Raw genomic sequence first — 5,881 nt, 5'->3', positions numbered from 1 at the left:
TGTGCCACTAAGAGTAGTTGGTCATGATATTGTCTAGGAGTTTTGTAGCGTCTCCTAACGTGATTTCCATGAACGTTACACCTAAGGCGGAGTCCAAGATATAGCGAGAAGCGAAATTCAAGCCAGCATAAAAGATTTGTATAATCATCCACAAACTCAAGCCATGAGCGGGACAATTTCTAATCATAAGCTTCATCCTCTCCCAAGATTGTGCAACGTGTTCATGATCAAGTTGCTTGAAATTCATGATATCGTTACGTAAGGATATGATCTTAGCCGGCGGAAAATACTTGGATATGTAAGCATCTTTGCATCTATCCCAAGAATCGATACTATTTTTAGGCAAAGAAGAAAACCAAGTTTTTGCGCGATCTCGCAACGAGAAAGGAAAAAAGTTTCAACTTAATCACGTCATTATCCGCATCTCTTTTCTTTTGCATATCACAAAGCTCAATGAAGGTAATGAGATGGGATGCGACATCTTCACTAGGAAGGCCAGATAATTGCTCTTTCATAACAAGATTCAGCAAAGCTGCGTTGATTTCATACGATTCCGCACTAGTGGCGGGAGCAATCGGAGTACTAATAAAATCATTATTACTAGTGCTCGAGAAGTCGCAAAGTTTGGTGTTTTCAGACATGATGTCTTCAACAAACAAACAAGCACACAAGCAAGCAAGAAACCGGCAAAGGAAAACGGCAAGGGCAAAAGAAAACGGCAAAGGAGAAAGGCGAATGAAAACGGCAAATGTGAAGTGGGGGAGAGGGAAACGAGAGGCAACTCGCAACAAAAGTAAATGCAAGAGAAGAGTTTGTGAGACCTACTTGGATAGATCTTGATTTCTCCTCCCCGGCAACGGCGCCAGAAATACTTCTGATGTTTGTTGTGTATCCCTTGCAACGGCGCCAGGAATTAGTTGTGTCGACGGCACCAGGAATCCTTCAGCTACGGCTACGCCTTAAGGGACTTCCTAGGCAAGTATGCAAAGGATTTCCCCCGTGGCCTTGGAGCCTTGCGTTGGTGTTCCCTCGAAGCGGAAAGGGTGATGTAGCACAACGACGATAAGTATTTCCCTCAGTTTGAGAACCAAGGTATCAATCCGGCGGAAGAGTATCTCAAGATCCTGCACAAACACAAAAGCTTGCACCCAACGCTATGAAGGGGTTGTCAATCCCTTATAGATTGTTTGCCAAGTGAGAACTAAAAGCAACAAAGTAACAAAGCAAAGTAAAAGCGGAGATGTAAACGATGGATGTGAATAGACCCGGGGGCCGTAGTGTTTACTAGTGGCTTCTCTCATAAAAGCAAGTAGACGGTGGGTGAACAAATTACTGTCGAGCAATTGATATAACTGCGCAAAGTCGTGACGATATCTATGCAATGATTATTTCTATAAGCATCACGTCTGAAATAAGTAGACCGATACTTTCTGCATCTACTACTATTACTCCACACGTCGACCTCTATCCAGCATGCATCTAGTGTATTAAGTCCATAAGAACAGAGTAACGCCTTAAGCAAGATGATATGATGTAGAGGGATAATCTCAAACCAATGATAAAAACCCCATCTTTTTACCCTTGATGGCAACAACTTGATGTGTGCCTACAAGTCGAGCTTTTCTTAATGGTGACGTTTAACCATCATCGTCTGTCTTCCTTATAAAGATCCATCTTTACTTAATAGTCCTACGACCATCAAGTAGTTCTTCCAAAGTCTACACTTTGTTCTCACACATGGATTCTCTCTCGGATTTCATGGCGTCCACCATTTGTCGGAATCCGGGCCCACCATTGCTTCTCCATAACTCGTAGGTTGATTGTTGTTCAACAACATGACCTCCAAGACAGGGTTACCGTACCACTCTGTAGTAGTATGCGACCTTGTCGACCTATGAGGTTTGTAGTAACTTGATCCAATGCTTAATGATCACCATCATCAGCTTCCACTTCAATTGGTGTAGGCGCCACAGGAACAACTTCCTGCACCCTGCTACACACTGGTTGAAGTGATGGTTCAATAACCTCATCAAGTTCTACCACCCTCCCACTCAATTCTTTCGAGAGAAATGTTTCCTCGAGAAAGGACCCGTTTTCTAGAAACAAACACTTTGCTCCCAATTGTTTTGGATATCCTATGAAGATGGATTCATCCGCTTTGGGTTCTAGCTTATCAGACAGAAACTTTTTCATATAAGCGTTGCAATCCTAAACTTTCAAGAAACGACAGCTTAGATTTATCTAAACCTCAATCTATACTGTGTCATCTCAATGGAATTACGCGGTGCCCTATTTAAAGTGAATGCGGTTGTCTCTAATGCATAACCCATAAATGATAGTGGTAATTCGATAAGGGACATCATAGTATGCACCATATCAAATAGATCGCGGCTATGACACCATCACACCATGGTGTTCTTGGTGGCATGAATTGCGAAACAACTTCCACATTGTCTTAACTGTGTACCAAAACTCGCAACTCAGATATTCATCTCTATGATCACATCGTAGACAGTTTATCCTCTTGTTACGACGAACTTCACTCTGAAACAGAATTGAACTTTTTCAATATTTCAGACTTGTGATTCATTAAGTAAATACTCATGTATCTACTCAAATCGTCATTGAAGTAAGAACATAATGATATCCACTACGTGCCTTAGCACCCATTGGACTGCATACATCAAAATGTATTACTTCCAACAAGTTACTATCTTTTTTCATCTCAATGAAAACAAGGCCTTGCTCATGTGGTATGATTTGCATGTCACAAGTGATTCAAAATCAAGTGAGTATAAAGATCCATCAGCATGGAGCCTATTCATGCAATTTATACCAACATGACTCAAGCGGCAGTGCCACAAGTAAGTGGTACTATCATCATTACCTTGTATCTTTTGGCACCAATATCATGAACATGTGTAACACTACGATCGAGATTCAATAAACCATTGAAGGTGATTATTCAAGCAAATAGAGTAACCATTATTCTCTTTAAATGAATAATCGTATTGCAATAAACACGATCCAATCATGTTAATGCTTAACGCAAGCACCAAAATAAAAATTATTTAGGTTTAACACCAATCCCGATGGTAGAGGGAGCGTGCGATGTTTGATCATATCAACCTTGGAAACACTTCCAACATGTATCGTCACCTCACCTTTAGCTAGTCTCTGATTATTCCGTAGCTTTCATTTCGTGTTACTAATCACTTAGCAACAGAACCGGTATCCAATACCCTCGTGCTACTAGGAGTACTAGTAAAGTACACATCAACATCATGTATATCAAATATACTTCTGTCGACTTTGCCATTCTTCTTATCTACCAAGCATCTAGGGTAGCTCCGCCTCAGTGACCGTTCCCCTCATAACAGAAGCACCTAGTCTCGGGTTTGGGTTTAATCTTGGGTCTCTTCATTAGTGCAGCAAATGTTTTGCCGTTTCACGAAGTATCCCTTCTAGCCCTTGCCTTTCTTGAAACTTAGTGGTTTTACTAACCATCAACTATTGATGCTCCTTCTTGATTTCTACTTTCGCAGTGTCATAACATCGCGAATCGCTCAAGGATCATTGTATCTATCCTTGATATGTTATAGTTCATCACGAAGCTCTCACAGCTTGGTGGCAATGACTTTGGAGAACCATCACTATCTCATGTGGAATATTAACTCCCACTTGATTAAAGCGATTGTCGTACTCAGACAATCTGAGCACACGCTCAACGATTGAGCTTTTCTCCTTTACTTCGTGGACAAAGAATCTTGTCAGAGGTCTCATACCTCTTAACAAGGGCACGAGCATGAAATCACAATTTCATCTCCTTAGAACATCTCTTATGTTCCGTGACGTTTCAAAACGTCTTCGGCGCCTTGCTTCTAAGCCATTAAGTATTTTTGCACTGAACTATCGCGTAGTCATCAGAAACGTGTATGTCGGATGTTAACAACATCCACATATGACGCTCGAGGTGCAGCACACCGAGTGGTGCATTAAGGACATAAGCCTTCTACGCAGCAACGAGGACAATCCTCAGTTTTACAGACTCAGTCCGCAAAGTTTGCTACTATCAACTTTCAACTAAATTTTCTCTAGGAACATATAAAAACAGTAGAGCTATAGCGCAAGCTACATCGTAATTCGCAAAGACCATTAGGATATGTTCATGATAATTAGTTTAATTAATCATATTACTTAAGACCTCCCACTCAAAAAGTACATCTCTCTAGTCATTTGAGTGGTACATGATCCAAATCCACTATCTCAAGTCCGATCATCACGTGAGTCGAGAATAGTTTCAGTGGTAAGCATCTCTATGCTAATCATATCAACTATACGATTCATGTTCGACCTTTCGGTCTCATGTGTTCCGAGGCCATGTCTGCACATGCTAGGCTCGTCAAGCTTAACCCAAGTGTTCCGCGCGTGCAACTATTTTGCACCCGTTGTATGTGAACGTTGAGTCTATCACACCCGATCATCACGTGGTGTCTCGAAACGACGAACTGTCGCAACGGTCCACAGTCGGGGAGAACACAATTTCGTCTTGAAATTTTAGTGAGAGATCACCTCATAATGCTACCGTCGTTCTAAGCAAGATAAGGTGCATAAAGGATTAACATCACATGCAATTCATAAGTGACATGATATGGCCATCATCAAGTGGTCCTTCCATCAGCAAAGCACCGGTATGATCTTCTTGTCACTGGCGCGACACCATGATCCCCATCATCATGATCTCCATCATCGTGCCGCCATTGAGGTTGTCGTGTATGCTATGCTATTACTACTAAAGCTACGTACTAGCAATATAGTAAACACATCTGCAAACACAAACGTTAGTTTAAAGACAACCCTATGGCTCCTGCCGGTTGCCGTAGCATCGACGTGCAAGTCGATATTAACTATTACAACATGATCATCTCACACATCCAATATATCACATCACGTCGTTGGCCATATCACATCACAAGCATACCCTGCAAAAACAAGTTAGACGTCCTCTAATTGTTGTTGCATAGTTTACGTGGTTGCCATGGGTATCTAGTAGGATCGCATCTTACTTACGCAAACACCACAACGGAGATGTATGAATTGCTATTTAACCTCTCTCCAAGGACCTCCTTGATCAAATCCGATTCAACTAAAGTTGGAGAAACCGACACTCGCCAGTCATCTTTGAACAACGGGGTTGCTCGTAGCGATGAAACCAGTCTCTCGTAAGCGTACTAGTAATGTCGGTCCGAGCCGCTTCGATCCAACAATACCGCGGAATCAAGAAAAGACTAAGGAGGGCAGCAAATCGCACATCATCGCCCACAAAAAAACTTTTGTGTTCTACTCGAGATAACATCTACACATGAACCTAGATCATGATGCCACTGTTGGGGAACGTCGCATGGGAAACAAAAAATTTCCTACGCGCACGAAGACCTATCATGGTGATGTCCATCTACGAGGGGGATTTATGATCTACGTACCCTTGTAGATCGCACAACACGAAGCGTTAAGAAACGCGGTTGATGTAGTGGAACGTCCTCACTGTTGGAAATATGCCTTAGAGGCAATAATAAATTAGTTATTATTATATTTCTTTGTTCATGATAATCGTTTATTATCCATGCTATAGTTGTATTGATTGGAAACACAATACTTGTGTGGATACATAGACCAAACACTGTCCCTAGTAAGCCTCTAGTTGACTAGCTCGTTGATCAAAGATGGTCAAGGTTTCCTGACCATAGGCAAGTGTTGTCACTTGATAACGGGATCACATCATTAGGAGAATCATGTGATGGAATAGACCCAAACTAATGAACGTAGCATGTTGATCGTGTCATTTTGTTGCTACTGTTTTTCTACGTGTCAAGTATTTATT

Source organism: Hordeum vulgare, chromosome 4H, assembly GCF_904849725.1.
Source record: "Hordeum vulgare subsp. vulgare chromosome 4H, MorexV3_pseudomolecules_assembly, whole genome shotgun sequence".
Classification (NCBI taxonomy): Eukaryota; Viridiplantae; Streptophyta; class Magnoliopsida; order Poales; family Poaceae; genus Hordeum; species Hordeum vulgare.
This window is presented reverse-complemented; position numbering follows the sequence as displayed.